The sequence below is a fragment of the Pelophylax lessonae genome (genome assembly GCF_965119305.1).
Source record: "Pelophylax lessonae genome assembly, chromosome: 2".
NCBI classification, from domain to species: domain Eukaryota; kingdom Metazoa; phylum Chordata; class Amphibia; order Anura; family Ranidae; genus Pelophylax; species Pelophylax lessonae.
Window position 1 is genome coordinate 535,658,300 of NC_138769.1, and position 9,207 is coordinate 535,667,506.

The window sequence follows — 9,207 nt, forward strand, 5'->3', positions numbered from 1 at the left end:
CCCTCTAAACTTTCAGCTCATACAAGGAGAAGACTTATCAGAGATGCAGCCAAGAGGCCCATGATCACTCTGGATGAACTGCCGAGATCTACAGCTGAGGTGGGAGACTCTGTCCATAGGACAACAATCAGTCTTATACTGCACAAATCTGGCCTTTATGGAAGAGTGACAAGAAGAAAGCCATTTCTTAAAGATATCCATAAAAAGTGTTGTTTAAAGTTTGCCACAAGCCACCTGGGAGACACACCAAAAATGTGGAAGAAGGTGCTCTGGTCAGATGAAACCAAAATCGAACTTTTTGGCAACAATGCAAAACATTATGTTTAGTGTAAAAGCAACACAGCTCATCACCCTGAACACACCATCCCCCACTGTCAAACATGGTGGTGGCAGCATCATGGTTTAAATAAAAACAAAAAGCAGAGCGCCTCTAAGTGTTATCAGTTTAATTAAAAGGGTAATGCAGGTACAGGAAAACTGCTCACATTTAAAACAGTATAAAATAGCTCATCTGTTAGGTGGTCTGCAGGAACACAGGGGTCCACGGCTGGATGTTAGTAGCTCCAAGAGATGGTGCAGGGGATGCTGAAGGAGGGAGATGTCTGGAGAGCCAAGAGACCAGATAGTAGGATGGTCAGCAGCTTCAGGAAGGTGTTCTGTTCCTCAGGGAGACACCTGGTGAGCCGAGAGACCGTTAGGTAGAATGGCTGTCGGCTTCAGAAGGGCGCCCTGCTCCTCAGTACATCCGGCGCCAACAGATAGGGGAGCCCAGCGTGACAGATCCAGCAGCCAAACGCACAACGCGTTTCCGAGCGTGCGCAGTAGCCTCACAGGGCGTGCGCGCTCCTTTCTCAAGTGCAGTGGCATGACACAGAAGAGCTGAACAAGTTTATAGGAAGCCAGCACTCAAGCTGGGTGGATACAGATGGACTTAAAGTGGCCATTGTAAATGGGCTGGACAGTGGGACCACAATACTTAAAGCGGCAATAAGAAAATAAACACAAAAAAAAAAAAAAAAAAAAAAAAAAATCGCATACAAATGAAATCGCATTGAAAAAAAAAAAAAAAAAAACAACAAAATGGTTATTTAACAAGGTAAAAAGACATACATCGGCTCTAATCATAATATGGTGTTAACATCTAGCTCTTCGTTTAAACCCTTGGGTGAAAGTGAATCCAGGGTATAGATCCAAAATGTCTCTCGTTGGCATAATTTGGCAAATTGTTCGGCCTCAGATGGAAGTTTGGGGATAGACTCTATTACCCAAACCTCCAATCCTGATGTGGACTTGTTGTGGAACTCGAGGAAATGGCGTGGTACGCTATGTTGGTCACAACCCTCCTCCACAAACCTGCGATGGCGACCAAATCGTTGCCGTAGTGGGCGGATGGTGCGACCAACATAGAGTAGTCCACAGGGACAGGTCAGGCAGTAGATCACGTAATCAGTAGAACAGTTGTAGAATTCTTCCAAACGGTAAGTCTTATTCTCATGGGTGAACTGTTTTTTACCATGTCGCACAAAGGCACATGTTTTACATAAAGGCTTTTTACCATGTCGCACAAAGGCAGCATCATGGTTTGGGCCTGCTTTTCTTCAGCAGGGACAGGGAAGATGGATGGAGCCAAATACAGGACCATTCTGGAAGAAAACCTGATGGAGTCTGCAAAAGACCTGAGACTGGGACGGAGATTTGTCTTCCAACAAGACAATGATCCAAAACATAAAGCAAAATCTACAATGGAATGGTTCACAAATAAACATATCCAGGTGTTAGAATGGCCAAGTCAAAGTCCAGACCTGAATCCAATCGAGAATCTGTGGAAAGAACTGAAAACTGCTGTTCACAAACGCTCTCCATCCAACCTCACTGAGCTCGATCTGTTTTGCAAGAAGGAATGGGCAAAAATGTCAGTCTCTCGATGTGCAAAACTGATAGAGACATACCCCAAGCGACTTACAGCTGTAATCGCAGCAAAAGGTGGCGCTACAAAGTATTAACTTAAGGGGGCTGAATAATTTTGCACGCCCAATTTTTCTGTTTTTTATTTGTTAACAAAGTTTGAAATATCCAATAAATTCCGTTCCACTTCATGATTGTGCCCCACTTGTTGTTGATTCTTCACAAAAAAATTACAGTTTTATATCTTTATGTTTGAAGCCTGAAATGTGGCAAAAGGTCGCAAAGTTCAAGGGGGCCGAATACTTTCGCAAGGCACTGTAGATATATATATATATATATATATATATATATATATATATATATATATTTATTCTTTTTTTTTTAAACAAAAGATCACTTTTTTTTTTTTTTTTTGATCCTTTGTTTTTAAAAGTAGAGGACAGATTAGGAGTTGTATTGACCCCAGATCTCTCCATTAAGAGGACTTGACATCTCTTATTTTTTATTACAAGGGATGTTTGCATTCCTTGAAAGAGGAATAAAATTGATCACATTAAAGGGACAGTGTAAAAAGAAAAGAAAGAAAAAAAAAATTAAAGTGCTCCCATTCCTCTGTACTCACGTGCAAAATCGAACGCATACATAAGTCATGCATGCATATGTAAACTTTGTTCGCAGCACACATGTAAGGTATCATCGTAAACATTAGAACAACAGCAATATTTCAAGGGCTAGACCTCCTCTGTAACTCTAAACAGTTAACCTGTAAAAAATGTTATTTTTTAGGGTCTCCGCTTAAAAAAAATATAGATATATGTATATGTATATATATATATATATATATATATATATATATATATATATATATATATATATATATATACACTATATCTGACGAAAGTGAGTACACCCTCACATTTTTGTAAATATTTTATTATATCTTTTCATGTGACAACACTGAAGAAATGACACTTTACTACAATGTAAAGTAGTGAGTGTACAGCTTGTATACCAGTGTAAATGTGCTGTCCCCTCATAATAACTCAACACAGCCATTAATGTCTATACCACTGGCAACAAATAGTAGGAGATCTTGAACAATGATCTAGTTTTAGGTCCACTCATAATTATAGTCCATTTTATTTTAGCTTTTATGAAGGTTTCCAACTAATCACACAAAACATATAGACTGTGTCCCTATAAAGGGGACTGAAAACTCAAAATACTGGGAATGTACTCCTAAAGGTTCCACCCAGTGCTTTTGTGCAGCTGGCTCTTCCTCAAAAAAAAAAAAGTGTTAAAAATCAAAAGCCCAGCTTCAGCCAAACTTTTTGTTTTAAACTGAACTCCCAGGAAATTGAACAACTGTTTTCTTTCAGTCAGACTCCTCCCATACTGCAAGGGTTAAATATGCATTTTTGTATAAGGTAACATTAAACAGCTGTTTTACTTGCCATATCTCTCACTTGCCCAGCAGCCAATGATTTTTTTCCCTCTGACACTCTGGGTTGTGAATGGGGCCCTGGTATCCTTTCCTACAATGCAGGACTCCTGGCCTGCACTGTACATGGTAACTGACTGACAGATGGAGCACTGTAGAAAAGCTGCTAAGGGGGGCTGGTTGCATGAAGAGAAGGAGCTTGTGGGAGCGAACGATAAGCATTTACCTCTTGCAGCATAGGGGAAACCTCATTGCAAGGGTAGATTTTAAATTTCCCAGGAATCCAGCTTTACAGTTTGAATAGCGTAGGGAAGGGTTAGAAGTTCTGTCAGATGTTTGTTGGTGTCAGAGACTCCATTGTAAACCTTTTCCTTTAACTTCTTTATGATCTCAGGACAGTTAAGACACCTCTGTAACAGAAGCAGCGATAGCAACAGAAAACCTTTTGTGTAGCAGGGAGGAAGAGGGACTAGAACTTCTACCAGTTTAATATTGGTGTCCTCACTTTTTGGCAATCCACAATGCAGACCTAGCCTGTGTCAGGTTTCAATAGTAGTGAGCCCTTGTATATTGCCAACTCGGGGTTCCCCAGGGTGCGGGGTCTAAGCCCCATCCTGCTTCTTCCCTTGGGTCCCTGATGGTGGGGATGGACTTGCAGCAGGCTGGAAACAAGTGTTGTGCCCAGCTGAGAGTGCGGAGACCATTCACGCGCAGAGTACACCAGCAGGAGACAGAAGGGAATCCAAGACACAAGCAAAGTTCAGGGCAGGCAGCAGACAAGTACAACGGTAAACTAAGCTGGGGTCGGTATACTGGTAGACAGGCACAAGATACCCTAGTAACAAGTGACCAGGAGCGCATAGAACAGTGAAGTTGCTCAGGCAAGGAGCGCTGCACTGAGCACGTATATATAGGGAAGCAAACGTGGAGGTGACCCAGGCAGCAATAGAAGGGAGAAGGATTTAAAGCCATAGTGGAGCATGTGACTCGCAAGTGTGAACAGAGAAACTAGAAGCACATGTGACATGGAGTAACAGCAGAACCCTGCAGCAAGGAGGTAAGAATTTCACAAACGGAACTCTGCAGGCTAAACTGTGACAGCCTGCCATAAAAACTTTACATATGTTTTAAATCACCTATTCCAAAACTATATTAAAAACAATGTTTTGGATAAAAGCTGTATTAAATCCAAAAGCAAACATTTATTATATTGCAGCTTTCCAATTCTTAGATGTGATGGCTGCAATCGTTTTCTTTTTTTAAGGCTTTCGTCTTCTGTTTTTATCTGGCGATCTGGCAGGTAAGTCTGTTGTTTTTTTGAAGAACAAGCTCACTTGCAGATGTATCAGTTTCCAGGGATAAAACAAACAATTCAACACTAGGAGGGTTGTTTACAATGATCAATTTTATTTAGTTAAATACAAACATTATTCTAAAAGGAAAAAAAAAAAAGAAACTTTTGCTGTAACTGCCTATAAAGTGTAAGCTGATGCTTGGCTTCAAATTGTTATTGTAATGTAAATCTGCTAGTATATCTAACATTCCCCTCCCCCCGGATTACAATGCTGCTGTCCAAATGTGCACCCTGTGCTCCTTCATCCAGTGTGCAGTCACTCTAATACAGGAGGTGTGTTATTGTCCTGATCACCAGGTGAAAACAGAGGCAAAAAGAAAACAAATGCAGACACTGCATTAAATGATGGCTAATCTGCAATATATTACATTTTGGGTTTTGAATTTAATACTGGTTGAAGTCTGTCTTCAAAAATACTAGCCATTTTTAAACAAGTCAAAGTCGAAAGTTGAGGTTGAAAAACTTTCCCTATGCCTTCAGTGTGTAATTTACAGCCAAAATATAGTCAATTTGTAGGAAAAAAAAATCTTTAGAATAACTTTAGCACAGGATTCTGGAAATTTGCCACACTTCAGTTCCTGTTCTGTCAGTCCTAATTAGTTACTCTTAACAGGATTCACTATATATTGTGCATATATATATATATATATATATATATATATATATATATATATATATATATATACAGTATATACTGTATATATTCATTTATATATATATATATAATTGCTAGTGCTGCCAAAGGTGTTAGATATATTTGCATTAAAGTAGAGGACTAAGAATACTTGCCATTTAAGCTTTCTCCTCTATTTGTGATAATTTACATTTGACGATTACTAATTTGCAAAAGTTAAAAACACTATAAAGTAAATTAAATTATTAAAGTAAATTTAGCCCTCCCTGCAAAGAACTGGCACACCAAAGGAAAATATACAGTTTCTCAGCAATCAGTTCATTCCTTCTGTGTTTCCCAGCTTTGCAGGCAAGAGCTGGCATTTGCATTCTTCATTCACTGGGGACAGCTCTCTTGAACAGTGTAGCTCCTCAGCCTCAGCTGTTACACTTTAGAGACAGTCAAGGTGGCTGTATAGACCATGTCTCAATGCGCAAATCAGTCATTCTTTGTGGCTATGTCTGAACTCAGGGAAATGCTGACAAGAGCTGCTGAGAAGCTTGACTTTAAAACAAGATTACATGGTTTGCCCAATTAGTTGCTTGAAAAGAATCAAGCACGTATGCGCTAACCAGCAGCGATTGTAAAAACTTAATAGAAATAAAAACGAAAAAGTCAAAAGGATGCTGCCCCCGCAAGTGATATAAAAAAAAAGATTAGGTAAAATGCAGGGTTCCTAGAAGTGAGTAATGTAAATATTCCTTATAAAGTCTAACAATAGAATGAACAATGATAAAAACTGTGAAGCAAAAAAATAAAAAATAAAAATATAAGCCTACTGGGATGTGACCACTGAAAACCGGTGCTGCAAATGTATACAATGTGCGTGTTAACAAAAGTGGCACTTAATAGATAAAAACCATATAGAATAAAAATAAGTGGATATATTCCTACTGAAAAAGTGCACCACAAACCCCTGTAGAATAATTGTGCATAGTACCTTATATTGTAAAATAAATTTAAAAAAGAGAGGAAATAGGCCATATGAAGGGTACCTCATCCATAACTAAGAAAAAAAAAAACAGAATATCTTGGTACCAGAGAGGAATGGCAAGACATTTTTATATAAAAAGGTAAATATTTATTACAAAATTTGATTCAAAGACAATCATAAAAACATGAAAGATTACTCTAATCGGATGATACAAGCCATATAAAATCGGACTACAAAAGTAAATCATAGCTATATGTTCCAAGAGGTTGACAAGTTTCATTCTAACCGCTTCCTAAGAACCTCATTGTCATAGCAGCAAAGAAATGATATATGTAAATGGTAAAGAGTTGGTGCTGCGCTGTTAATATAAATCAATACTGCTATTAATATTCAACAATATATGTATATAACAATCAATACCGGTGCTGAAAAAAATGTTACTACTTGTGACATCCAGTGCTAGACAATACTAATAGTGCACAAACCAGAACAAACAGTCATTCACTGGAAACATGCATAAAAGTCCACTAATAAAATGCCAGCAGATACTATATATATTCACCAGTGTGAATGTGACTTCATTACTGCGATGAAAAAAAACACACAATACTTCTCCAGTGACAGAAATCCAACCAATGTATAATAACAAGTTTGTTCATAAAACCAGTGCTGGCTAATGTGTTAAAGAAAATAATCATCAAATAAGTGTCCATAAAACTAATCACACAAGTGTTCATACATAGTAAAATAAAGTCCAGTAGTGAAAAAGGTGCAATGTTACAACTTCTTGTGCAGTGTGATTACACTCCCATGTGCTATCCACAATCCAATACTGTACACTCTAGCAGCTCACCTCAAAGAAAACCCATAATGGTCTGACAGCATTTGATGATAACGTAATCTTCCACAGGGAATCACTCTGAAGTAAGCTCTCCTCTCCTCCGATTAGCAGTGACCATATACAATGAGTAGAGTCACCATAGTGAAGTATTTCCACACAATATTTTATTAAAATGTAGTAACTTACATTACAATAAGCAATGTTCCACGTATAACAATCTCCAGAAAGAATAAGACAACTGGGCTCCCGGTCGACCGGACGTGACGTCACTCGGCTCCTTTCGACGTGTTGCGTCACAGATCAGTGATTTTTATTTTTTGCTTAACAATTTTGATCATTGTTCATTCTATTGTTAGACTCTTTATGATTATTTACATGATAGCGCCACATCTTACTTAAACTTTTTTATATCAATTAGTTGCTTGATGCCATAAGATTCCTAAAGAGAAAATAGATGTAGAGAAGTCTGAAATTAGTTTAGTCTGAGCTAGGGGGATGCACCTTTATTAGTCAATAACAAATCATAGAATTTATATTTTATTAAAAAGTTCTGTTCACTCTCATGGCGGGGATGAGTGTCCTCCGGTCGGCGGGGGGCAATGATCAGCCGACTGCAGTGTTCTCAGCGCTGGGCGCTCCGGACTGATGGGCTTCTGGGGAGAGGAGCCCCGGCTGCTGCAGTGCCTGTGCATTTTTCCAGTGGTGGAAAAAGGATCTTTGTCATTGGTCCTTCACTTTATCATGACCAGAAATTCAAAAGATACTTGAAATTCTATGTACTGCTTGGTGTGATACCTGCAGGTATGTGTCTATCACTAATCAATTTTTTTGTTGGTCCAGTTGAATTGGCAGAAATTCCAGAAGGCTATGTTACTGAACATTGGGAGTACTATCAGCACCCAATCACTCGTTGGCTATCCCGCAATTTGTTTCATCCTATTGATGAGTCTTATGAGAGAGGAATGACAATACTCTACAATGAAAACAAGAAACGTCAGCTCAAGTTTTATGAAGATTTCGCCCGTGCCTCAATGAGACAGAAGGGAGATGGTCCATGGTATTATCATGAAACGCTGGATAAAAACCTAATTGACTATGAACCTAAATCCGTCCCTGATCAGTAATGAATCCGCTCACTTAGGACTCCTGTAAATCATTTATCACAATAGATTATTATATATATATATATATATATATATATATATATATATATATATATATATATAATGTTCACAACCTTCAAGTTTGTACCCAATAAAATTACTTCTTTACTGGGAAAAAAATAAAAATAAGTTTTGATCACTCATTGAAGCTGTTGTAACACTGTAACGTTTGGCAGCTCACAAAGTGAGAGATAACAGCAAGGGCTGACATTTGCACACACAGCCAAAAATATTAAAAGCTAATTAACAGGCACAAGTATTTTGCTATTTGTTGGCTAGCATCTTACTCCTGAAATTAGATGCTAATCTTTGATTTTGACTGAACAAAAGCAACACAGGTCTTATAATAGGCAAATCAAATGAAGACACTGTCAAGAGAAGTACAGTGATCTATCGCTGACAATGTGCAGACTTATTTTCACACACAGTTTTGGTCTGTAATGACAGTGAGAAACAGTGTGCAGCAATAAGCCTGTCACAGCCAGTGACACTGGAAAGTAGAGGTTTTACTGATAAATCTCTTATTATTCACTTGTGTCATTACAAGGTGTTGCAGGCTTCACAGACAGTGGTCAGAACCTGGTGACATGAAAAGAGGATGTGAAAGTGGAAGAAATTTACAATGTCCTTTACTCAAAAAAAAATAACTATTAAATATAGCAAAGGCAGCAATAGTAAGTATATTTCTTTCATTTTTAATTATATAAACAGCTTGCAAAGTGTTTAGTGGTGACAAAATAACTTTAGGACTATAATGTGCTCTATAAGCGCTCATTAGGGGTGTATCTACCATGAGGCAAATAAGGCGTTTGCTTTGGGTGGCATTTTTCAGGGGAGTGGCCCGCTCCCAGGTGACCACGCTATAGCAGAATGACGGGTACAGCGCGGTCTTACAG

At 38.4% G+C, this 9,207-nt stretch overlaps 1 pseudogene across 1 annotated transcript; it reads left to right on the plus strand.

The window, feature by feature from the left end:
* Window positions 1–7,710: 7,710 nt before the first annotated feature.
* On the plus strand, window positions 7,711–8,325 carry LOC309546867 (NADH dehydrogenase [ubiquinone] 1 beta subcomplex subunit 5, mitochondrial-like; annotated as a pseudogene). The gene has a single exon. The product of its transcript is annotated as an NADH dehydrogenase [ubiquinone] 1 beta subcomplex subunit 5, mitochondrial-like (transcript).
* The last annotated feature ends 882 nt before the right edge of the window (window positions 8,326–9,207 follow it).